Source organism: Schistocerca serialis, chromosome 1 (genome assembly GCF_023864345.2).
Source record: "Schistocerca serialis cubense isolate TAMUIC-IGC-003099 chromosome 1, iqSchSeri2.2, whole genome shotgun sequence".
In the NCBI taxonomy this organism is placed as follows: Eukaryota; Metazoa; Arthropoda; class Insecta; order Orthoptera; family Acrididae; genus Schistocerca; species Schistocerca serialis.
In genome coordinates, this window is record NC_064638.1 from 241,520,919 (window position 1) to 241,548,797 (window position 27,879).

At 44.8% G+C, this 27,879-nt stretch overlaps 1 protein-coding gene across 3 annotated transcripts in view; it reads right to left on the minus strand.

Moving 5' to 3' along the window:
- The window catches only part of LOC126466830 (ras-related protein Rab-37-like), a 338,533-nt gene that overhangs the window by 154,015 nt on the left and 156,639 nt on the right, over nt 1-27,879 (minus strand). The window contains exon 2 of one of the 3 annotated variants that reach the window (XM_050096414.1): nt 24,731-24,825. The exons of the other annotated variants lie outside the window; for them this stretch is intronic. The gene's annotated coding sequence lies outside the window, so the exon portion shown is untranslated. The remainder of the gene's footprint in view (nt 1-24,730; nt 24,826-27,879) is intronic. 3 annotated transcript variants of the gene reach the window in all.

The following is a 27,879-nucleotide window of genomic DNA, read 5'->3' on the forward strand; positions in this document are numbered from 1 at the left end:
TCTGTATTCGTCGTGTTTATAGACGAGGTACACTTCCCCAAAATTCTCCCAATAAAACAAAGTAGGGTAATCGCCTTCACTGCTACCAGCTGATGTGCTCATTCCATTTCATATCGCTTTGCAACGTTATGCCTAAATACTTAGTCGATACGACTGTGTCAAGCATTATAATACTAACGCTGTATTCGAACGTTACAGCATTGTTTTCCTAGTCATCCAAATAAATTTTTCTGCTTTTAGAGCTAACTGCCATTCATGACACCAACTAGAAATATCTTGTCTCCCGCTACATTCAACCAACAACGACACCTTCCCATGCACCATAGTTTCATCACAAAACAGCAGCCTCCTCAGCTCGTGGTCTAGTGACTAGCGTTGCTGCCTCTGGATCATGGGGTCCCGGGTTCGATTCCTGGCCGGGTGGGGACTGGGTGTTAGTGTTGTCCTTGTCATTTCATGACCATTGTCATTATCGTTCGTGACAGTGGCTAGACTGGACTGTGTAAAATTGGGACTGTGTACGGGCGCTTTTGACCGCGGAGTTGAATGGTTCAAATGGCTCTGAGCACTATGGGACTTAACTTCTGAGATCATTAGTACCCTAGAACTTAGAACTACTTAAACCTGACTAACCTAAGGGCATCACACACATTCATCCCCGAGGCAGGGTTCGAACCTGCGACCGTTGCGATTGCGCGGTTCCAGACTGAAGCGCTTAGAATCACTCGGCCACCCTTGCCGGCCGCGCAGTTGAGCGTCCACAAACCATACATCAACAAAACAGACGTAAATTACCGTTTGCCGTGTATTTCAGGTCATGTGCGTATAGAGAGAATAAGAGCAGTCCTGTCACACTTCCCTGGGGAACTCTAGCCGATATCCTTGTCCCTGATGAACACTCGCCGTCGACGACAACGTACTAGGTTCTACCGGATGGTTACAACTAAAGTGCAGGTGATCACGCAAGTCCAGTGTAGGTTGTAATTATCGTATGGCAGCGAAACTTGGTAGATATGCTAATATGTTATGCGAAACCGATTTAAGCTTGAAAAAAAATTAGTTCCAAATTAAGTAACTCTGTTCTGCACAGAATCTCACCGATATGTCCGGTGCTCATGTTGAACAAATTGTGTAAGCAGCGGTTAATAATAAAATTAGCTTATGCTTTTCTCACTTGTTTAACCTTTTGCTGCCCATGTTCTATTCCTAATCCATTACACACGGGAGCATTTCTATACGTCTTATTTGCATTCACAGCGACGGATTAGCACCTGGCGTCCAAAATTGGAACTAATTTTTTCCAGCTTAAATCGGTTCCATATCAAAGCATTAGACTATCTACCAAGTTACGCTGACATACAATAATTATGGTCCAGTCTGGACCTCTGTGAGTAGCCGCACTTTAATTATAAGTACCCGATTTACTTAAAAAGTATCGATCCACAGACATGTCTGGGAACCTAATACTTAAACCCGGGTCCTCGTCAACAGTCTGCAGTGGGACACTACGTCACTTTCCAGTAAGAAGGAACCTGTAATGTAGCATTGTTCTGCCGTTGTTTTCTGACTTTGTTGGGAAAATTTAGAACTATCCTAGAAAGACACTTAGTCTTAGTTGAATGTTAAACAACAAAAGAAAGCAATTATTTAAGATTTACCAATTTACTCCCAAATGAATTACCACTCCAATTGTTATTCTCACCGTGAATATTTCAATATCTTTGGTTATTGGAGGTAGAAGAACTACCAGCGGTTGGATCATCAGTTTGCCACAGATTCAATGAAGTCATACAAGGAGGCGGACTAGGTGACTACTCTTTGATACCGTAAGCCATTTCCAGTAACTAATCGTGGCAGAAGTAACAAGTCGTCGAAACGTAGCCCATATGCATCTACTCTTACTTTACGGACATTCGACGCCTCGCGGCGAAGGCAGCAGCATTTGCTTAACACAACATCTCCAGTACGGAGCACTTGCGCAAACAAGCCGCAAACTCGCTCACCCGACCAACCACCACCGACACACACACATGTAGAGCAGTGCTGCGGGCGAAGGCCGCTACGGCAGCGCGAGGCGCCATGTGTTCATTCGCGCGCGCTACGACACAACGTAAACAACTCCCCTATTTGCGCGATGGGAGCCTCGCGCACAGGCCACAGTTCATCATTCCGTTAGATAGCGACGTGTATGCAAGACACATTTACAGTTTTGGCAAGCGTGTTTATAACTGTCACTGTCGTGCTGGCTTTTTACCTGTGAGTCTTTTATACTAGGAGTAGTCAGAATAGCTTTAATGATCACCTCGAAAAATTCAAGTTGCCATCATGTAACTTAGCGATGGCATTACTTCTTCCCTACACATTTTCTATTCACTTTCACACAGTGTTCCTTACTACTGTAAAACACCGGCAACAAATTTTAACTTTTGTGTTTTGCAAAGGCCAAAGTAGTTGATTTATTCGTATTTCAATGTTCTGAAGATGCAAACAGCAATTTAAAATCTAGATTACCTTAAGTTTTGAACTTATTGAAACCACTATGTTCTTCACATATTACACGAATTGGATAAAAAGTAACATAGTTATAAATCATACCAGACTTTCTTGAGAGACGTTCACGGTATATTACATGCCCTCAGTACAGTCACCCCACCTTTCCTCACACAGATGGAATCGTCGTATGCTGTGAACGCGTCCATCTCTGTCAATGTCTGGTAATGACTGCCCTAGGACACGGATGATGTCTTCTCTTGTGTTGTAGCGCGTGCTACGAAGAGGTTCTATAATTTTGGCCGATGGGTGACAATCGTACGAACTGAAATCGATTCAATACGATGATGTTCCAGTATCACCCACTCCGACGTACGCAACGCAGGAGCTCCTCCACGTGGTCACCGTGTGAAATCCTGCATTGTCATGGCGTATGATGGGATGCAGTGCCAGGAAGTGTTGTCGCTTTTTTATCAGTGCGGGACGAATGTAATGTCGCAAGAAATTGGAGCAGTATGCTACTGTTAGCGCACTTGAACTGGCCTCCCGCACTTGCAGACAGTACACACGGTAACTGATTCAAACGCAGCTTTCACCGCTCAGTGTACTACTTCATTTGACCTTCTGCTATCATGCAGACAGCGAGCATGCCGTTTGACTCACATCTTTCATGTTACAACATGTTGCTACTACTTTTTATGCAACCTTAGTACGGAATGGTCCATAGCATACAAGGGTAGCACTGCACAGCACAAATTAACTTATCAAAGATTTAACAATAGTTTTGGAGTTAATTCGTTGCACTGGTCATAAATATAAATTCCGTATTTTTTTAATGACTTTAGTGATTTGATACAGGGTGTTCAAGTTTATATTGTGTAGCGAAATACTGATAACGTATATATCTTCATGTTATAGTCAAAATTTTTGATAATGACAAGACTATTAAAATTGATTTATACAATTTAAGGAATTGCTGAATCGATATATCACATCATTTTTGTTAGATAGACTAGTTTTTTTATATATTTGATAGGCTCTATCACAGAAATATATGAGCAGCGTGAAGTCCTAAAGTATAAACTATTCACAAATCACATGGAAAAATAAATAAGTGTGTTTCAGACTAAGAACATGAAAAGATACAGGGAAATCAGTTCAATTAAAGACACACTGTCAACAGCTACCTTATTTATAATTCGTGTTTTCTCTTCGCGTGTCGCTTATGAGGAAGATAAGAGTTTTTCTGCAAATCCCAACAGAAATCTGCCAACACCGAAGCATGGAACTATCCTTGGTCTCGGTGCTTCGTTACAGAGATTTTGTGGTGAATCCTCTCACCACGTTCATCACTAAACGCCCCATAATCGTCAGGGAGAACGTCGATGTGTGACCGGATGAAGTGCATTTTGAGTGACATGTTGCATTTCAGTTTCTCGTAGGCGCATATTAGGCAAACTGTAGGCGCATATTAGGCCATTCACAAGTTCAAAACAATTTTCAGCCCTCCTATTGCCCAAGAAGAATTACGCAACTTTTTGACATCACTTCCACGTGTTTAGCTAATCAGGACTGAGTCAACCCTCGAATTGCTCGTCTCCAAGAACCTTACGTATTTGTAGCAGAATTAATACTCCGTAGTTGATTTTCTCAGTACTCAAAAATGGTTCAAATGGCACTGAGCTCTATGGGACTTAACTTCTGAGGTCATCAGTCCCCTAGAACTTAGAACTACTTAAACCTAACTAACCTAAGAATATCACACTCATCCATGCCCGAGGCAGGATTCGAACCTGCGACCGTAGAGGTCGGCCGGTTCCAGACTGTAGTGCCTAGAACCGCTCGGCCACAACGGCTGGCTCTCAGTACTCACTCCAGAGGATTTTACAAAGTGTTCAAATACTCGTTCGTTGCTCTTATTCGCTGCTTTTCCAAATGACTTCATCAATCCCAGTTTCACAATGGTAAAATGACTGTACTGGGATTGACATGTGGCTTCCATGAGACACCTTCATTGGCATGAACTAAAGCTTTTCTTCGTATCCAGTCCTCCTGTTTGTACTCGTATAATGTACATCCTTAATACGGCTGTCCTATTCACAAATGCAGGAAAAGTACTTTGTGTACACGTCTTGTAGGTGCATAAGCATACGGACGACTCTCAAATCAGCCCATACGAGCTATTGATGCTTATCATAGGCGATGGTGTGTAAAATACCTCTCATCATGATATAACTTTCCTTTCTTAGGCCTACATTTGCAACTGGAATGGAAGGTAGCATGTTGCTAATATGTAATAGCACGGCTTTCGAACCAGGTTAAGAACCACGTATGAAAAGTGTCCAATCGTCCTGTTTACATATGAAGTTGAATTCTTGCATCAAACCTTCAACATCTGTACAGTATATCAAAAATGTTCACACATCGTTATACACTCGTCAGCCAGAACATTATGACCACCGACCTACTATCGACCTAAACACGTCCATACGATAGCAGCATCGCCTGGTGAGGAATCACTGTTAGTCAGACACAGGCAATGTGCATGTTGTGTCAGTGACGGTGCTGTCCTTTTGTAGAAGGCGCGCGAACTATATGAGTTTGACCGAGGCCAGATTGTGATGGCCGGGAGGGTCGGCACGAGCATTTCGGAAACTGCACGACTTGTTGGGAGTTTGAGGAGTGTTGTGGTGAGTGTCTTCAACACGGGGCGAAAGCAAGGTGAAACTGCTCCCAGGCGTCGTGGGGTTGGGCAGCCACACAAATGTAGAACATCGTAGGTTGGGCGGACTGGAAAAACGTGACAGGCGTCGAACTATGGCGGAACCAACATCAGACTGTAATCCTGGACAGGTACAAGTGTGGCTGAACCCGTAGTGCACCGAACACTCCTAACGATGGGGCTCTGCAGCCAACGACCCATACAAGTGCCAATGTTAACACCATGACATCGACAACTACGGCTGAAATAGGCACGTGACTTCGGCACTGAACGTTGGAGCCGTGGCTGAGAGTTATGTGGTCTGACGAATCCCGAAACCTTCTTGACAATGCCGATGGGAGGACTCGAATCCGTCGTCTTCCAGGGTAACAGTGGGTACTGTGGGACAGAGACAAACTGAGGGCGCTCCATTATGCTCCGTGGAAGATTCACGTTGGCATCCATGGGTCCAGTGGAGCTCTGCACGGCACCATGACAGCCAAGGAGTATCATACACAGGTTTTAGACTACGTACACCCCTTCATGACGATGTTGTTTTTCGACAGCGGTGGCATTTTTCTACAAGAAAATGCGCCATGTCACAAGGTCAGCAGTCTGATAGAATGGTTCGAGGAACACACTACTGAGCTCCAATTGATGTGCGGGCCCCCCAACTCGCCAGGTCCGCAGCTCGTGGTCTCACGGTTGCGTTCTCGCTTCCCGAGCACGGGGTCCCGGGTTCGATTCCCGGCGAGGTCTGGGATTTTCACCTGTCTCGAGATGACTGGCTGTTTGTGTTGTCCTCATCATTTCATCATCATTCATGAAAGTGGCGAGATTGGACTAAGCAATGGTTGGGAATTTGTACGGGCGCTGATAACCGCGCAGTTGAACGCCCCACAAACCAAACATCATCATCATGCTCATCATCACCTCGCCAAATCTGATCCCGATCGAACACATCTGGAATGTTATTGAATGTGGCGTCAGAGTTCATCGATCCCTTCCCCGGAATTTACGGTAATTACGTGACTTGTGTGTCCAGATGTGCTGACCACTCCCTCCAGCGACCTACTATCATACCGGATATTATTTAGGTGGTCATAATATTTTGGCTGTGAGGATGTGGTCAAGGTCGTCGCCTGACTGAAAAAAAAATGGCTCTAAGCACTATAGAACTTAACATCTGAGGTCATCAGTCCCCTAGACTTAGAACTACTTAAACCTAACTAATGTAAGGACATCACACACATCCATGCCCGAGGTAGGATTCGAACCTGCGACCGCAGCAGCAGCGCGGTTCTGGACTGAAGCGCCTAGAACCGCTCGGCCACAGCTGCCGCCCTGACTGAACAACATGCATATCTAACTGTACGAAACACAGAACTTAGAAATCCCGATACAATAAGAAAACGAGAGGTAAAAAACGGAAATAAGGACGTAACAAACTTCACATAACACGAAAATGGGAGGTAAATGGACTTAAATTACACAGTCCAGTCACATTAATGTGACCACAGCCTATGTTCGACGTCAACGTGCAATGCGAACTCAAAGACGGCAGGTAGCAGCGTTAGCAATGAGGGTACATAAAGCGTCTGGGGGACGGGGGAAACGGTACAGTCGTCGTCCTAATGCGGAAACGGAGCTATTTATCTGATGTCCAGAAGGGCATGTTCATTGCTTTCGAGCCAAGGGGAGAAGACTTACCGCAATTGCTAAAATTGTAAACTGTTCACGCACCGCCTTGGTTACAGTATACCAAGCATGGCAAAATGGCGCTATCCAAAACCGGCGCCAAGGCAACTGTGGTGCACCTCGGGCCATAAATGACAAGAGTGAACAATGGGTGCGATGATGTGTATGGGAGTACAGACGTGCAGTTACTGAGCAACTGTGTCTCCTCAGCGACTGTTCAGCAAACGCTGCTTCGTTTGAGCCTCCACGCAGGCGTCTGGTTCATGCACCCATGTTCATCGACGTCGAAGGCTGGAACTTGCACCCAACTGGACGTCCACTGAGTGGCAACAGGTGGACTCTTAAGATGAATCACTTTTTATGTCCCATCGGACACACGGCTGTTGGCGTGTATGGATCTGCGACAATCATCTGAATGGTCCAGGCCGAAGGAGGAAGCATTATGGTTTGGAATGTCTTCGTGGCATTCCCTGTGTGATTTCGTCATTCTGAAAGGTACAATATATATACACAAATATGCACGTAACCTTGGGGCCATGTCCAACCCGATGTACAGTATGTTTCTCCTCAGCATGATGGCATCTACCAGCAGGATATTGCAACGTACCATCTAAGTTGCAGTGTGCATGTGTGGCTCGAAGAGCGCCAGGATGAGTTTATCGTATTCCTCTAGCCACCAGAATCCCCGGATTTAAACCCAGTCGAGAAACTGTGGAACCAACTCGATCTGGCTGTTCGCGAGATGGATCCTCAACTGGGAAACCTACCGCAGCTGGCCACGGAAATTGAGTCGGCATGGCTCCATAACAATGTCAGTACCTGCCAGAACCTCACCGACTCTTTTCCTGCACGTCTTGTAGCGGTCCGCGCTGCAAATGGAGATTATTCCGGTAAAAACGTTGTTGTTGAACACAGTAATGATTTAGGGAAGATTTTAGTGTTAGAAGTTTGCTGTTCGGTTAAAGTTCCAGCTAGAAATTCTCTTCGTCGTCATTCATGACATGGTTCCTACGCAGCAGTTTCTTCATCTGAGGAAAGAGCAAGAAATCGCAGGACGTCATGCCAGTAGAATACTGCCAGTGAGTCAATATTTGATACCACAAAGCAGCAGCAGCATGTTTGATCGTATCTTGTTCAGAATGAGCTGTTGGGCGTTGATGAGGAGCAAAATCACCTCCTTGGACAGCTAAAGCACCCCTCCTTCTCCCCGCCAACCTCTCTCCCTCCACCACTAATGATTTGTGTTGACAGCTTTCTGTAATCTCTACAGGAAATTTCGCTAGTACGTTAGCACTATACTGTTCTGGCCCTAAAAAAAATACCTCGTCAGTGGTGGGTCTTCCCAATTTCGGCACTCATTCAGGATGATTAGATGACTAAAGAAGTCAAATGGACTGGTCTGACAAAGCTGAAACATTTTCGCTGTTGTCTCGGTACGGTGGTTATTTCACTGGCTTTGAGCAGACGTGGAACCTAGTGGACACAGACCTTCGTTATGTTCAATATGCTGGAAGCTGATCCCTGATGAATTTTCACTTTTTCCGCTATTGTCGTTATTGTCATAGCCAGTCTTCCGCACCAGTGCCTCCACTTCACTTGCGCTTCGCAGTTCTTCATGGAGAGATGGTTTACCAATTCGTTTTCCCTCATTCAGGCTCGCTTAACCACAATAGAAGTGTCTACATTACCTAGCCAATGTGTCATACCAGAATGCATTGTTGCCAGCCGAGTGGTTATAATTAGACAGTGTTCTGAGTATTGTATTGCGGGCTGCATACACCGCAGGACGCCGAAACATCGTAGGTATATTCATTAATCGCTGCGCTTACGGAGTATGCTGAAAAAAATAGTAGTTCAACTTTGTGAAGTCATGTGAAAATATGGCACAGTAAGTAGTCAGAATGTATTATGGTTGAGAGAAATAGGAGGAGCTACCAAACACATGATAACAGTAGTTCTGCCACTTTTATTAGGATATGATCACAAGTTGCAACATGTGTTCAGTACGATCACCTGACTGACCAATGTACTGCATCGGTAACATGGCATGGTCGACAGTTGCTTGCAGCATATCCGATATAATCAGAGTGACATGTCGCTGTGTGCTAAACTTTAGATCGGGAAGGATCCGGATACATAGATAGACACGATCTTGCAGATATCCCCACAACTGCAAGTCACACGGATTTTGTTCGGGGGATCGGGAACGCCAAACATCTTGAAATAGCCTAGAGATGATGCGGACATTACCGATGGTTTCGCGAAGCAAATCTTTCACCTGGCAAGCGACATGTGGTGCTGCCCCATGTTGCATGAATATAGTGGTTGAAATCTTGCAAAGCTGGAACCACATGTTGCACAAGGTCGTCACAACGGCAGATGTCACAGTACACCTCACAGGCTTGCAAGGTGTCATTGCGATGAAAAACTGACCGAGAATGAAGGAGCCTGTGAAACCAAACCACGCAGTCACATAATCTGAGTATCACGAACGTTCCTGCACAACTGGTGGCGGAGCAGAACCCGATATTCGACACTTCTATGCATTCATGGCGCCGTGCAGAGTAAACTGTGCCTCGTCCGTCCAAATAATATTCCCCAGCCACATGTCATCCATTCCCATGTGTGCCAAAAAACGAAGGGCAAAGTCACAGCCTATATTAGTGCTTTACTTGGTGCACATTCTGAATCTCGTAGGAATATCAGTGTAAAATGTGCTGCACAATCTTTTCAACTGTAGTCCAGGGAGAGAGGGTCCCCTTGACACAGTTCGAGCTCTGGATGCAAAATTTGAGCCATGGACTGCACGGTAGGGTATAGTTACAGCAATTTCATTAACAACTGCCTCTGGAATGAGCCGTCTCTCACTCTCTATCGCACCACTTAATTCAACTACTTCTCCAAATTTCACCATCATGTTCCATAGATTGTTTATTGATATGGGGCTTCTTAGCTGTTTCTGGCGGCGAAATTCCCGCAATACAGTGCTGCTGTTTCTGCTGTTCCGATAAAACAACTTCCTGAGCAGTGCACGGTATTCCTTCTCAATAGATATTGCGTTTTGTACGTAAAACTTCAGATTTCTTAACCTCAACACGCTTTATCAAGTGACAACCTGCACACTAGCATCAAAACAAGAAACATTTCACATCCTCACTGCTTACAGCGCCATATTTTCACCTGGTGGTAAAAAGTGGAACTTTTTTCAGCATACTCTGAGTGCATTGATTAATGAACATATCTAAAATTTTTAAGTGTCCTACTATGTATACAGACCACACTGCAGCTCTCTGAACACCATTAATTTAAATATAACCACCTCGTACATTTCACAGCAACAGGCTATCGAATCGGTAAAAAGACAAAGCCTGGTAGACATTCTTGGACATCACATGAGATACTGAATGTAACTGATGAAAGGAGAAACTATAAAAATAGCAGCATGCGAAAGGGAGTAGAGACATCTAAAATATGAGACTGATAGAAAGCGCAAAATGGTTAAGTAGAAATGGCTAGAGGACAAATGCAAATCTGTGAAAATATATATATATATAACTAGCAGGAAGATAAATATCTACAGAAAAATTAAAAAGGACTTTCGAGAAAATGGAAGTATCTGTATTAGTAGCAAGCGTTTAGATGGAAAATCAGTACTAAGCAAAGAAGTGAAAACGCAAAGGTGGAAGGAATATATGGAGGTGTTATACAAGCGAAATCAACTTCAAGGCAATATTGCAGAAAGCGAAGATGAAGTGGGAGATATAATACTGAGAGAAGAATCAGACAGAGGAGTGATAGACCTAAGTCGAAACAAAGCCTCTGGAGTAGAGACACTCTGTCAGAACTACTGATATCCTTGTGAGAGCCAGCGATGAAAAAACTACTCCATCTGGAGTGCAAGATGCATGAGACAGGAGAAATACCCTCAGATTTCGAGATAACTGAAATAATTCCACTTCCAAAGAATGCAGGTGCTGACAGGCGTGAATATTACCGGACTACAGGTTCAATAAGTCATGGATGCAAAATACTAATATAAACTGTTTTAAGAGGACGTTACGTTGTCTAGTATGAATGTGTTCTAATATGCTATGTTATGTGAATGAATTAATTTGACAGCAACCAAAATAATGAATTAGGAATTCAATGAGTACTAAATGAAACAATTAATTTGGTTTATTACATTAAAGTGAGTCATAAATGACCTGGCAAACGACAGTAATTCTAGAGTAAGACCTTGGCACATCTGACTGAAGGTTCTGGGATAATACTCTATTAGTTTTGTTTAAACAAGAAAAAAATCCAGTTGCGAGATTGTACCATGGTTGTCGATGTTAGTAGAAAAGATAGGTAATACTAGAGAAGGAAATGTGTTGTAACTGTTCCCGGAATTAGAAGCAGATTTGTCAGTCGAGTCTCAAAGCGTCTTCAGAGTGAAGCTTGGGGCTACTGAAATTCTTTAAAATAACTTTACTAACGCTACGTATCATCTCGCTGTCGCAGCTCCATCTCACCAGATCCATCTACAAGTGGACGCTGAAGCGGCTACAGAATCTGTCATTGGCAGGGCAGCAACAACCCACATCTGCAGCTAAGTTCGAGTCAGCGTGAAATCTTTCTAAGTCTCTAGGCTCATCTGCTCGGGGACGGACCCTGGCGGCGATAAACGCCAGCGGAGAATGTGCCTCCCTGTGGTGAAGCGAAGAGGAAATCGAAATGTCGACAGCCGAATTTCGCATGAATTCGTACTGACTGATCGTTAAAATGGAAATGAGTATTTCCGCGTTTTGCTTCCTTTACGTTGCTCGGATTGGCTGGTATACGGATATTCCGAGCAAAGATTAGTAAAAAGATTCTTAAAAGATGCTAGTCCCATTGCCTGAATTTTTCTTCAGACAATTAACTAGAGACGCACTTCCTACCGTTTAGTGTTGAAAAAAGGCATCTCACTCTTACTCTTTGTCTTTCTGTGGCCAATGATGTGGGAGCTTAGCACCACAATAGAGTTTCTCTCTCTAACTTTGTTTCTTTACGTCATCCAATTCTGGCAGTTCTTATATTGTGTAAACATTTCGTTTCTGTGGATCTGATTTTTCGACGGTGTCGCACACTTACAAAGAGGTTCAAATCTGTGGGTTTTCACTCCATTTTCTATATGTTATTTTTGGCGTCCAGAGCATCACAAAGAAACAACTTTCTACGTTCTGTTCATAACTGTGCGTTTCCTGGACCTTGCTAAAAGTAGCATTTTACGTCTTTTCGCCTCTGAGTCATAAAATAGTCGCTTCTGGAGGCCTTACGCTGTGGTACATCATATTTATGTTGTCTGTGGAGAGCATGGTGTAAGTTGCAGCAACTCAGAAGGAAAGATTGGCCAAACCAGTGGCTTGACCTGTGGCGCATCTATCTGAGGACTGCCCCATGGGTGGTCCCCCTCTCCTGCTACAGAGCCTCGCTGCTCACTCGTGTGATGGTAGCTCATCCCAGTGTGCTTCCAAAGGGATTCAGACTTACATACTCCACGCACATCTGAATAAAAATGTGAATAGGATCGTTAATTATCAAAAATCACTGGTAGCAATTTGCAGCTCATTTGTCAGCACTGATTAATTATTCTGATCTACTGGATCTTTACGTTCTGATTTTATGTTAGTTGCAGGACAGTTTTGGAAAAAGCACTGTTGCGTAACATTATTTACAGAAGAATGGAAAAGCTGGTAGAAATCGACCTCGAGGAAGACCACTTTGGTTTCTGGGGAAATGTAGCAACAGCGCAAGGTAGGGTTGTAGACTACCCTGATGTTATTCAGTCTGTACAAAGAGGAAACAGCAAAGGAAAGAAAAAGAATTAAAAGTTTAGGGAGAAGAATTGAAGAAAAACTAAGGTACAGGGAGATGAAATTAAAACTTTGAGGTTCACTGATGGAATTGTAGTTCTGTCACATAGCAAAGTGCTTGGAAGAGCAGTAAAATGGGCAATGTCTTGAAAGGAAGATATAAAATGAAAATCAACAAAAACAAAAGAAAGGTATTGGTATACAGTGCAAATAAATTTGGTAACATAAGGGTATTAGATTCGACTACCCGCCAGGATAGCCGAGAGCGCTAACGCGCTGCTTCCTGGATTCGGGTAGGCGCGCCGGCCCCGGATCGAATCCGCCCATCGGATTAACGACGATGGCCGGTGTCCCGGCCAGCCTGGATGTGCTTTTTAGGCGGTTTTCCACATCCTACTAGGTGAATACTGGGCTGGTCCTCACGTCCCGCCTCAGTTACACAACTCAGACATTTGAAACACATTCACACTATTTCACGATTTACACTAGACGCAGATAGCTGGGGTACACTAATTCCATCCTGGGGGATACGGGGTGGTGGCAGCAAGGGCATCCGGCTACCCCTTACAATTAACATGCCAAATCCGGTTAACCATGGCCGACCCTACATAACCGCGGGACAAGGCACAAGCGATAGATAGATAGATAGATAGATAGATAGATAGATGGATAGATAGAGGGTATTAGATTCGACAAAGAATTACTGAAAATAATAGAAGAATTCGCTATACGAGCAGCAAAATAACTAATGATGGCCAAAGTACAGGGTTATTACAAATGATTGAAGCGATTTCACAGCTCTACAATAACTTTATTATTTGAGATATTTTCACAATGCTTTGCACACACATACAAAAACTCAAAAAGCTTTTTTAGGCATTCACAAATGTTCGATATGTGCCCCTTTAGTGATTCGGCAGACATAAAGCTGATAATCAAGTTCCTCCCACACTCGGCGCAGCATGTCCCCATCAATGAGTTCGAAAGCATCGTTGACGCGAGCTCGCAGTTCTGGCACGTTTCTTGGTAGAGGAGGTTTAAACACTGAATCTTTCACATAACACCACAGAAAGAAATCGCATGGGGTTAAGTCGGGAGAGCGTGGAGGCAATGACATGAATTGCTGATCATCATCTCCACCACGACCGATCCATCGGTTTTCCAATCTCCTGTTTAAGAAATGCCGAACATCATGATGGAAGTGCGGTGGAGCACCATCCTGTTGAAAGATGAAGTCGGCGCTGTCGGTCTCCAGTTGTGGCATGATCCAATTTTCCAGCATGTCCAGATACACGTGTCCTGTAACGTTTTTTTCGCAGAAGGAAAAGGGGCCTTAAACTTTAAACCGTGAGATTGCACAAAACATGTTAACTTTTGGTGAATTGCGAATTTGCTGCACGAATGCGTTAGGATTCTCTACCGCCCAGATTCGCACATTGTGTCTGTTCATTTCACCATTAAGAAAAAATGTTGCTTCATCACTGAAAACAAGTTTCGCACTGAACGCATCCTCTTCCATGAGCTGTTGCAACCGCGCCGAAAATTCAAAGCGTTTGACTTTGTCATCGGGTGTCAGGGCTTGTAGCAATTGTAAACGGTAAGGCTTCTGCTTTAGCCTTTTCCGTAAGATTTTCCAAACCGTCGGCTGTGGTACGTTTAGCTCCCTGCTTGCTTTATTCGTCGACTTCCGCGGGCTACGCGTGAAACTTGCCCGCACGCGTTCAACCGTTTCTTCGCTCACTGCAGGCCGACCCGTTGATTTCCCCTTACAGAGGCATCCAGAAGCTTTAAACTGCGCATACCATCGCCGAATGGAGTTAGCAGTTGGTGGATCTTTGTTGAACTTCGTCCTGAAGTGTCGTTGCACTGTTATGACCGACTGATGTGAGTGCATTTCAAGCACGACATACGCTTTCTCGGCTCCTGTCGCCATTTTGTCTTACTGCGCTCTCGAGCGCTCTGGCGGCAGAAACCTGAAGTGCGGCTTCAGCCGAACAAAACTTTATGAGTTTTTCTACGTATCTGTAGTGTGTCGTGACCATATGTCAATGAATGGAGCTACAGTGCATTAATGAAATCGCTTCAATCATTTGTAATAGCCCTGTAGAGATGACATAAAATGTAGACTAGCAATGTCAAGGAAAGTGATTCTGAATAAGAAAGTTTTGTTGATAGCGAATATAAATTTAAGTGTTAGGAAGTCTTTTCTGAAGGTATTTATCTGGAGTGTAACCCTGTGTGGCAAAGAAATGTGGTCGTTGAGCATTTCAGACAAGAAGAGAATAAACACTTTTGAATTGTGATATTACAGAAGAGTACTGAAGATTAAATGGGTAGAGTGTGTAACGAGGAAGCACTGAACAGAATTGCGCAGGAAAGAAATTTTTGGCATAACTTAACTAAAAAGAAGGGCTTGGATGATAGAACACATTCTGAGACAGCAAGGAATCATCGATTTAGTATTGGAGGTAAATATGCGGGGTAAAAATTATAGGCTTATTTATAATTTATCATTCCAAGTAACTAATGGCATGAACGAAAGTAAGAAATGTCCTAGCAACGTTTTGTTGTAATGACAAGTGAAAATTCTACATGTTTATTTACAAGCTTTGTATGATAAATATGTTAGTTCCTACCCACTACCACTGTTTCAACAATCGATGCAGCAAGTAAGTTGTTAGTAGAGCAACTATGCAGTGTTTCTGAGTAAAGGATCAATTACCACACTACATAAACTAGCACAGCACTACCACATATGCTCCGTATTTCCAGTATAACAGCAGTCCGTAATGCAGTTGCGTGTGAGTTGGGTTGTTTCGGGGAAGAGACCAAAGTTGCGTGTGAATTTACGCAGACGTGCTATTCTGCTGCAATGTAAACTCTTTCGTAGAAATCCCATCCCACAGCACAACAGCTCAAAGGTGTACCGCAATACACGAGCGCTAACGCTAAAGTGGTTAATTTTACTTCCTGGAAGTCGGTAGCGACAGCTGCAGAACTCAAAGCGTGCCACCGACGATCGGCAATTTTGTATCGCAGTTACATCGAACCGCCACATCTAACCGTTTACTAGATCGCAAATACTCCTCTGGTGACAGTTCACAGTTTCAAATATCGCTATACCGTGTATGTACAAGAAATTCCGTAACTTTGTCCACGAATGTTTTTCTACGCTCATCTTTTACTTCTTGTGCATGGACTCCTTCGAAGTACTCACCTCTACAACTGATACATGCTCCCAACTCCGTTTCCACTTCCGAAAGCAGTCTTGGCCGAGCGGTTCTAGGCGCTTCAGTCCGGAACGGTGCGACTGCTACGGTCGCAAGTTCGAATCCTGCCTCGGGCATGGATTTGTGTGATGTCTTTAGGTTAGTTAGGTTTAAGCAGTTCTAAGTCTAGGGGACTCATGACCTCAGATATTAAGTCCCATAGCGCTTAGAGCCAGTTGAATCATTTTTGGTACGCCTCTTGTTGGAAGCGCTTTCTGCGAGTTTTATCTTACCTGTCGTTGCAAATTATCGTCCGTTCAACGGGGTTTTCAACTTTGGAAATATAGTAAAACTTGCTCAAATCGGTACGTGTATAATTCGTTAATCTGCCCAAATAGCACACTATTAAAAAGAAACGTCCTTAGGGGCCAGGTCTGCAGAGTACAGAGGACGAGGCAGCATAGTGATTTCGTTAATGTGCGGTTGCGTTATTCTGATGCAAAAGCCATGAATCGTCTTTCCACATTTCAGGCCGATTCCTTCTCACATTTTCTTGCAAGCGTTGCAACACGTTCCGACAGTGCCAACGATTAACAGTTTGTCCCTGTGGCTCGAATTTATGATGAACTAATACTTCGAAGTCAAAGAAAGCTATCAGCATGGCTATGACGTTTGACCTGACCTGACGAGCTTTTTTTGTACTTGGAGAACCTTTGCATGCTCATTATGAAGATTGAACCTTGATCTCAACATCATAACCGTAGACCCACGTCACATCACCAATTATGATTCTCTCAAGGAACATCTAATTCTCATTTGCGCGATCGAAAAGCTCTTCACAGATTGCGAGGCGAAGGCCATTCTGGTCTTGACTCATGAGCCGTAGGATGAAATTGACGGCAACACGACGCATTCGAAGGTGATGTGTCAGGCTTTAACGACATGATACAACTGAAACGTCACATTCTTCTGCAATCTCTCGGACAGTCAGTCTTTGATTGGCATGTACAATTTCGTTCACGGTCCAGACATGTGTCTTCGGCAGAAGTCGAAGGACGTCCTGAACGAGGACCACTTTTAACTTCCGTCCGGCCATTCTTAAACAGTGTAAACCGTTCGTAACACCGAGTCCTGCTTAAGAACTCATCATCGTAGGCTTCCTGCATTATTTGGTATGCCCTGTACAGGTGATCTCTAGTTTCTCGCAAAATTTAATGTAGACGCTTTGCTCCTCTAACTCTGCCTTCGCGACCTGTGTGACACAACGTTCTACTTAACAGCACTGAACAATAACTAGCATACATACAACTATGAAACTTCCGGCAGGTACACATTAAACACAGGCGTGTGCAGGGATGCCAACCGCATTTCGCTGAAACACACCACTGGCGGAAATAACGGATGTTCCGAAATTTTTTGAATATACCTTGTCCAAAAAGATATGGAGAGATATTTGTACAATTGTAGGGGCCGGCTACTGGGTGCTAACCCACAAAGCATCATTTAGGGATATTGCGTGTCATATGTTTGGATATAATAAAGAAAGAACATAAATAAATAAGACAAAACAACATACACTCCTGGAAATGGAAAAAAGAACACATTGACACCGGTGTGTCAGACCCACCATACTTGCTCCGGACACTGCGAGAGGGCTGTACAAGCAATGATCACACGCACTGCACAGCGGACACACCAGAAACCGCGGTGTTGGCCGTCGAATGGCGCTAGCTGCGCAGCATTTGTGCACCGCCGCCGTCAGTGTCAGCCAGTTTTCCGTGGCATACGGAGCTCCATCGCAGTCTTTAACACTGGTAGCATGCCGCGACAGCGTGGACGTGAACCGTATATGCAGTTGACGGACTTTGAGCGAGGGCGTATAGTGGGCATGCGGGAGGCCGGGTGGACGTACCGCCGAATTGCTCAACACGTGGGGCGTGAGGTCTCCACAGTACATCGATGTTATCGCCAGTGGTCGGCGGAAGGTGCACGTGCCCGTCGACCTGGGACCGGACCGCAGCGACGCACGGATGCACGCCAAGACCGTAGGATCCTACGCAGTGCCGTAGGGGACCACACCGCCACTTCCCAGCAAATTAGGGACACTGTTGCTCCTGGGGTATCGGCGAGGACCATTCGCAACCGTCTCCATGAAGCTGGGCTACGGTCCCGCACGCCGTTAGGCCGTCTTCCGCTCACGCCCCAACATCGTGCAGCCCGCCTCCAGTGGTGTCGCGACAGGCGTGAATGGAGGGACGAATGGAGACGTGTCGTCTTCAGCGATGAGAGTCGCTTCTGCCTTGGTGCCAATGATGGTCGTATGCGTGTTTGGCGCCGTGCAGCTGAGCGCCACAATCAGGACTGCATACGACCGAGGCACACAGGGTCAACACCCGGCATCATGGTGTGGGGAGCGATCTCCTACACTGGCCGTACACCACTGGTGATCGTCGAGGGGACACTGAATAGTGCACGGTACATCCAAACCATCATCGAACCCATCGTTCTACCATTCCTAGACCGGCAAGGGAACTTGCTGTTCCAACAGGACAATGCACGTCCGCATGTATCCCGTGCCACCCAACGTGCTCTAGAAGGTGTAAGTCAACTACCCTGGCCAGCAAGATCTCCGGATCTGTCCCCCATTGAGCATGTTTGGGACTGGATGAAGGGTCGTCTCACGCGGTCTGCACGTCCAGCACGTACGCTGGTCCAACTGAGGCGCCAGGTGGAAATGGCATGGCAAGCCGTTCCACAGGACTACATCCAGCATCTCTACGATCGTCTCCATGGGAGAATAGCAGCCTGCATTGCTGCGAAAGGTGGATATACACTGTACTAGTGCCGACATTGTGCATGCTCTGTTGCCTGTGTCTATGTGCCTGTGGTTCTGTCAGTGTGATCATGTGATGTATCTGACCCCAGGAATGTGTCAATAAAGTTTCCTCTTCCTGGGACAATGAATTCACGGTGTTCTTATTTCAATTTCCAGGAGTGTATTTAGCAGATAGTAGTTTCCAGTGGTACAAACAGAATTACTTTATCTTCTGCCTTCAGGGTCTCATGTATAAACAGAGCGTGCTGGAGCTGGTTTTCGCATGATCGTAGTTTGCCGGATTCCCTGTAAATCCCTACAGGAGATTTTCAGTCTCCAGAACTGTACGAGCATAAAACATGTTCTAAAATTCTACAACTGTCTTAGAATCGGTGACATGGGCCTATAGTTGTGTGTGTCTATATTCAACGACCCGTCGCAATAAAGGGCATGACGTTCACTAGGAACCCTTCGTTTCTCCAGCGTTCAACTATAATATTCGCCCTGCCTTGAATATTAGTATCAGTGAAATCTGTGTATCATAGTTACCAGCGACTGTGATTAATCCGCAACGAATAATCAGAGACACAGATTTAGTTTCTTTTCATCGCTGCCCATCTTCAACTTTTTTACGACGTTCATCTGTTCTCTCGGCAGCACATCACGAGTACACTCGGTTTCCTATGTCAGCTGTTCAAGTAATCAGACATGCCTGCTAGGACGTCCGTAGTTTGTGTCAGTTGAAAGTATAATTTTGCTAAATATTTTTCTGAAGAAGAGATATTTGTTAACATCGAGTATTGATTTAAGTGTCAGGAAGTCATTTCTGAAAGTATTTGTATGGAGTGTAGCCATGTATGGAAATGTATGGAAATAATTTGGACAAGAAGAGAATAGAAGCTTTCGAAATGTGGTGCTACAGAAGAATGCTGAAGATTAGATGGTTAGATCACATAACTAATGAGGACGTATTGAATAGGATTGGGGAGAAGAGAAGTTTGTGGCACAACTTGACCAAAAGAAGGGATCGGTTGGTAGGACATGTTCTGAGGCATCAAGGGATCACCAATTTAGTATTGGAGGGCAGCGTGGAGGGTAAAAATCGTAGAGGGAGACCAAGAGATGAATACACTAAGCAGATTCAGAAGGATGTAGGTTGCAGTAGGTACTAGGAGATGAAGAGGCTTGCACAGGATAGAGTAGCATGGAGAGCTGCATCAAACCAGTCTCAGGACTGAAGACCACAACAACAACAACATTTTTCTACATGAGCCTTGGTCAGTTGCTACTATGTAACTGTATTCAGAACAAGTGGGCGAGTTGTGTGCTGTCCTTAGGTTAGTTAGGTTTAAGTAGTTCTAAGTTCTAGGGGACTGATGACCATAGATGTTAAGTCCCATAGTGCTCAGAGCCATTTGAACCAAGTGGGCGAGCCACTTTTATTAAAATGAACGTAATAAGTTGTTTTACGTATCCTTAATGTAGTGTTTGTTAGAACTGCCACTACTCTTTCTATTATGCTGTCGAAAATTTTATGTTTTATGCCTACAATAACACTCCGAAGAAAGATCCTACATCCGTAGGACGAGGTCCGGGCTAAGCCACTAAGGCACTCTACTGTGAAATGAAAGAAAGTTGTGCGTAATTTAGCACCATTTGTGTGTGTGTCCGAGAAAGAGCATTATTAAAGATATGTAAGAGGGACGTCCAATAAGTAATACAACACATTTTTTTCTGATAGCAAGTTGGTTTTATTCAGAACTCCAAGACGCCATACTACTCCCCACTCTTTTGCCTAAAATACCATATTTTTCAACATAATCTCCGTTCAATCGGACGGCCTCAAGCCATCTTACACGGGGCGCCTGTATGCCTACATATCACTCTACTGGTCGGCGTCAGAACCATCGCCTCGCTGCGTCAACAACCTCCCAATCCACGCACTGATCTCCATGTTGTGTATCGTTCATTGGGCCAAACAGATTGATCCTAAGATGCGAGATCCCGGTTGTAGGGTGGCTGTGGAAGAACAATCCGATGAATTTTTGTGAGCTGCTCTCGGGTGCGCAGACTTCTGTGAACTTATACGTTGTCATGGAGAAGGAGAAGTTCGTTTTCATTTTTGTGGCGACGAATATAATGAAGTCGTTTCTTCAATTATCTGAGGCTACTTCAGAGATGATCGTTGCACCATCTACATCTACATATATACTCCGCTAGCCACCAAGCGGTGTGTGACGGAGGGCACAATTCGCGCCAAAGTCATATTTCCCCCTCTGTTCCACTCGCGGATCGAGCGAGGAAAAAATGACTGTCTGAACGCCTCAGTACGAACTCTTATTTCCCTTATCTTTGAATAATGATCATTACGCGATTTGAAAGTTGAATAATATATGCTCTACAACCTCGGTGAAGATTGGATTTCGGAATTTAGTGAGCAGCCCCTTCTGTTTAGCGGGTCGTCTATCTGCAAGTGTGTCCCACTTCAAACTTTCTGTGAGATTTGTAACGCTCTCGCGATGGCTAAATGTACCAGTCACGAATCTTGCCGCTCTTCTTTGGACCTTCTCAATCTCTTCAATCAGACCCAACTGGTTAGGTCCCATACAGATGAACAATACTCTAAGATTGGACGAACTAACGTATTGTAAGGTATTTCCTTTGTCGAAGGACTGTATCGTTTCAGGATTCTACCAATAAACCGCAATCTAGAGTTCGCCTTACCCGTTACTTGTGTAATCTGATCATTCCATTTGAGATCATTTCGAATGGTCACACCCAGATACTTGACTGATGTTACCCCTTCCAAAGACTGATCATTTATTTTGTACTCGAACATTAATGGGGATTTTCGCCTTGTTATACGCGGTAGGTTACACTTACTAATATTGAGATATAACCGCAAGTCATTGCACCACACATTTATTTTATGCAAATCCTCATTGATTTGATTCGTGTGATACTACTTTCCTGTGGACTAAAGCATCATCGGCAAACAGTCTAAGGCCGCTGTCAATACCATCAACCAGATCGTTTATGTAAAGCGTAAAAAGCAGAGGACCTATTACGCTGCCCTGGGGCACACATGAAGTTACTCTTGTTTTTGTTAAAGTTACCCTGTTCAGGACGACATACTGCTCCCTGTCTGTTAGGAAACTTACTATCCAACCGCATATGTCATTGGACAGACCGTAAGCGCGCACTGTTTGTAGCAAGCGACAGTGCGGAACTGAGTCGAAAGCCTTTCGAAAGTCGAGAAATATGGCATCAACCGGGGAGCCGGTATCTACAGCCTGTTGTATTCATGCACAAAGAGGGCCAGCTGTGTCTCGAATGACCGCTGTTTCCTAAAACCGTGCTGGTTTCTGCAGATGAACTTCTCAGAGTCTGAACACAAAATATATTCCATGATTCTACAACAAATCCATGTCAGTGAAATTGGTCGGTAATTTTGTGCATCCCATTTTCTACCCTTTTTATTGATTGCTATGACCTGGGCCTTCTTGAGGATATCAAACGCAATAACCTCTTCAGAGTCCCAGAAGACCGTCACCATGACGAGTGTGCAGCTCTGAAGTTTTTATTCGGAGGAGAGATGGTGTAACGCCATACGATTGATTCCTGTTACGTTTCCAGTTCGAAGTAACGAACCCATGTTTTATCACCTGTGACGAAGTTCCACAAAATATTGCCACGCCCAGCCTCGTGAAAAGCATGTAATCCCGCACAATTGGTCCTCCTATTAGGAGGCGAGGAACCCAGTGGACAAACACCTTTCAGTACCCCAACAGGCGAATGTGTCAGTGCTACTAACAGACGTCCAATTTTGGAGCAAGGTGTTTGATTGTGAATCATCGATCAACTAGAACGAGAGTGTCTGTACTTCACAACAGTGCAGGAGTCACAGCTGCGTGCGACCGGCCTGCACACGTGAGATCAGACGGGTTTGCGCGACTTTGTTGCGGTGATGACAGACGCCTCGCCCGAGGACTCACCGTGCTTTTGTTCTTTGCGAGTTCACCGTAGACATTCTGCAAGCGCTTACACTCTGTTTTTCCTCGAAAAGAAACTCAACGACAGCTCTCTGCTTGGAACGGACCTCCGTAACAGACCCCATTTTGTAGGCGACATATAGCGCCGCAACCTATGACGCTACACAGCGGTAGACTGGTCCTGGAAGACGAGCACTTTGTTTCACCTATTCTATATAAAGCGGAATATACACTCTTGTTCATAAATTAAGGATAATTGGAGAATGTGGTGCCACACAATGTGGCACCACACAAAACTGGCGCTAGTAGCATGGGCACATAGGGAACACACACGACACAGATCTGTAAGTCCACGGTATTGGTGATAAGTTGAGAAAACCGTCCCGAAACACATATGCTACAAAACGACACTGTTTCCTGCGCATGTACCCCGACTTCAATATGAGATATGATCACCATACAGACGTACACAGGCCGCACAACGGTTGGCATTCTCTGGATCAGGTCGTCGAGCAGCTGCTGGGGTATAGCCTCCCATTTTTGCACCAGTGCATGTCGGAGCTCCTGAAGTGTCGCGGGGTTTTGAAGACGTATAGCAATACGTCGACCGAGAGCATCCCATACGTGCTCGATGGGGTTTAGGTCTGGAGAACAAGCAGGCCACTCCATTCGCCTGATATCTTCTGTTTCGAGGTATTCCTCAACGATGGCAGCTCAGTGGGGGCCGTGCGTTATCATCCATCAGGAGGACGTTGGAACCCACTACACCCCTGAAAAGGCGGACATACTGGTGCAAAATGACGTCCCGATACACCTGACCTGTTACAGTTCCTCTGTCAGAGACATGCAGGGATGTACGTCCACCACTCATAATCCCATCCCACACCATCAAACCACAACCTCCATACAGATCCTTTTCAACGACATTAAGGGATTGGTATCTGGTTCCTGGCTCACGCCAGATGAAAACCCGGCGAGAATCACTGTTCAGACTATACCTGGACTCGTCTGTGAACATAACCTGGACCCATTGTTCCAATGACCATGTACTATATTCTTGACACCAGGCTTTACGGGCTCTCCTCAGACCAGGAGTCAGTGGAATGGACCTTGCAGGTCTCCAGGTGAATAAACGATATCTTTTCAGTCGTCTTTAGACTATGTGTCTGCAGGCAACTGTTCCAGTGGCTGCGGTAAGGTCCCGAACAAGGCCACCTGCAGTACTCCGTGGCCGTCTGCGGGCACTGATGGTGAGATATCGGTCTTCTTGTGCTGTTGTACACCGTGAACGTCCCGTACTGTAGCGCCTGGATATGTTTCCTGGCTGCTGGAACCGTTGCCATAATCGTGGGATCACACTTTGTGGCACACGGAGGGCCCGTGCTACGACCTGCTGTGTTTGGCCAGCCTCCAGTCGACCTAGTATTCTACCCCTCATAACGTCATCAATGTGTGTTCTTTGAGCCATTTTCAACACAGAGTCACCGTTAGCACGTCTGAAAACGTCTGCACACTTACTCACTGCACCGTATTCTGACATGCACCAACACACCTCTGCGTATGTGGACTGCTGCCAATGCCACCGTGCGACAACCGCAGGTTAAATGCACCGCATGGTCATAGCCCGAGGTGATTTAAACCCGCAAACCTCCCACCAGAGCGTTGTTTCACCATGTATCAGGACCATCCTTAATTTATGAGCATGAGTGTATATGCAGTGACATCCAGTTACCTTTCCACTATTGACTCATGTTAGTCGATTTTCTATTGATTGCAAGAAACGTTAATTTGTTTCTGGTTTAAAGAGCCATATGTGACGGATGTTGCCACATTCTTCCACGCGATATGTCGCTCTCGGACGGTATCGGAGGCGAGATCTCTGAGAGGAGCTGGCGCCGTGGGTGGACCGGCTAGTCGATATGGGCGGCGCTATTTATACGCTCGCCTGTAGCTGCCCTCGCACCGCCCACCCACCCACCGCGGCTTACCTCTCAGGCCATGACGTGACAGCACGCTGTGAAATTCATGGCTCCTACAGCTGAGTGCGGGGCTGCGCCGGTACGACCGCCGACGTGATATTAATCTGTAATGAACCATCAGTTTACTAAGTCATGTTCGTGAGATTCCGATTCGAATTACGAAGTAAGCTAGACACTATTACGACAGACCAAGAACTTTTATTGAATCTTGTATTATACGTCAGAGTGTCACAGGTACAGACTGGGCGTTTATAATTAAAGAGAAAGGTACATTGTAGGCTGTAATTATCGCATGGCAGCGAAACTTGGTAGATATTCTAATCCGTTAATGCGGAACCGACTTACGGCGGAAACAGAATTAGTTACAATTTTGACCCCCCAGGTGCAAATCTGGCCCTGGAAATGCAAGAAAAAGGTATAGAAATATTGCTATAGCTAATGAATTAGGAACGAGACGTGGGCTAAAAAGGTCAAACAGGAGACAAAGGCATAATGTTGATTTTATTATTAAATGCCGTTTATATATTTTTTTCAATACGAGCAACGGAGGTGCTGTATACATAGAACGATGTGATCAATAAATTACGTCGAAGAAAACAGTCTATTGAGACACAATCAACATGGATTTAGAAAACATTGTTCTTGTGAAAGTCTTGAGTGCTATTGACAAAGGATTTCAGATTGATTCCATATTTCTGGATTTCCGGAAGGCTTTCGGTAGTGTACCATACAAGCGGCTTGTAGTTAAATTACGTTCTTATGGAATATCCTCTCAGTTATGTGACTGGATTCTTGATTTCCTGTCAGAGACGCCACAGTTCGTAGTAATTGACGGAAAGTCATTGAGTAAAATCGAAGTGATTTCTGGCGTTCCCCAAGGTAGTGTAATAGGCCCTTTGCTGTTCCTTACCTATATAAAGGATTTGGGAGACAATCTGAGCAGCCGTCTTAGGTTGTTTGCAGATGACGCTGTCGTTTGTCGACTAGTAAAGTCATTAGAAGTTCAAAGCAAATATTTCTAGATTTCCAGCTGGCTTTAGCATTGTTTCTTAAAAGCGGCTTGTAGTCAAATTCCGTGCTTATAGATTATCACCCCAATTCTGCGAGTGGATTCGTGATTTTCTGTCACAAAGATCACAATTATTAGTAACTGACACAAAGCCATCGAGCGAAACACAATTGGCACCAAGGAACTGTTATTAGTCCTGTGCTGTTCTTAATGTATATAAACGATTTAGGGGATAATCTGAGCAGCCCTCTCAGATATTTTGCACTTGACGCCGTCGGTTACTGTCTGGTGAAACTACCAGTAGATCAACACGACAATAATATCTTTAAGGATGATATACGCACGGGGAGAAATGTGTCATTCGGCCCTAAACTGCAGAAAGTATGGTCCTCCACATGAGTACTACAAGAAGTCCGTTAAATTTGGGTCACACGACGTATCACACAAATTTAAAGGCTTAGATTTATCTAAATACCTACAAATTTAAATTCTGAGCCACTGGAGATGAAATCATCGCACAGAAAATATTACAGGGAAGGCGAACCAAAGACTGCGTTTTGTTGACAGATACCATTGATGGAGGACTTCAAAGAAGTTAAAAGAAGACAGCTCGTTTTGTATTATCGCGAAATAGGAGAGGCAGTATCACGAATATCATACGTGAGTCCGGATGGCAATCATTAAGATGAAGGAGTTTTTCGTTGCAGCGGCGTCTTTTCACGATATTTCCATCACGAGGTGTCTCCTCAGAACGCGAATACATTTTGCTGACTCACCTGTGCAAGGGAAACGACGATTATAACAAAATAAAAGAAATCAAAGCTCGCACGGAAAGATTCAAGTGTTCGTTTCTCCCGCGTCCTGCTCAAGAGTGAAACGGTCGAGAAATAGCCTAAAAGTGGTTTTATGAACCCTTAGTGTAACATGTTAGCGTGAGTTACGGGACTGTCATGCAGAAGGAGATGGGAGATGCAGAAAGTTCAGGAAGAATAAGTAAAAGCTTCAGCATCATAGAGCCTTTCTCAGCGATATTGATGCTTTACAAGATTTTGGGTTTGAAAACGAATTGTCATTTTCCGTTTCACGGCATTTCGATACGTCCTCCAGTTGTCTTCGTTAGGTGTCAAGCGAATATTTCGTTGTTTGCGGTCCATGCTTAAGCTAAACAATGGACGATACACGCTTCGCGCAGCCGTAGCGATTGTATTCTGGTGCCGTCAAACAATAAGGCAGCCAACAGAAAGTCACATCTAATACAAAGGTGCAATACCAACACGTAAAGAAGAAAGTTTAAGTGAAGGAAAGGGCATAACACAAAACCCTTCTAAAAAAAATCCTCTATGAGAAGAGAAAAAAACACACACACACCCACAGAGAGAGAGAGAGGGAGAGAGAGAGAGAGAGAGGGGGGGGGGGGGGAAGAGGGGGAGAGGCAGTCTTCGGAGGCAGCTGATTTTATTGGGAACTTGAGTTGTACTTGGACGTAATGTTTGTGGTCTTTTCATCTTCGTTCAGTAGGTCGTACACTTCTTGTAGTGTCGGCAGACTTGCCAACACTACGTACACTAATAGAAAGAGGCGGCCAAGATGCACGCGCTAACTCACGCAGGGTGGCGTGAGGTCTGAAACAGGATACGTAATGAATGCTATAAAGAAAAGTACGTAGCTGCTGGAATACTTAACTTTAATCCATCATTTGTATACAGCGTTCTTGATGATACAAGTGAGACTCACTCTAGATAAATGCAATGTAATGCTAACGGCGCCTTGCTAGGTCGTAGCCATGGACTTAGCTGAAGGCTATTCTAACTAGCTGCTCTGCAAATGAGCGAGTCTTCGTTCGTGTAGTCGCTAGCAAAGTCGTCCGTACAACTGGGGCGAGTGCTAGTCCGTATCTCGAGACCTGCCTTGTGGTGGCGCTCGGTCTGCGATCATTGACCGTGGCGACACGCGGGTCCGACATGTACTAATGGACCGCGGCCGATTTAAAGCTACCACCTAGCAAGTGTGGTGTCTGGCGGTGACACCACACTTCTTATAACTTTATATGTTTTAAAGAGGAAAGTGTAAAGCTTAGTGAGAGCAGGTTTTAGGTTATGCGGAGGAAGCGTGCCAATGATCAGCCTTCCAGCGTAATACGAGATCGGTA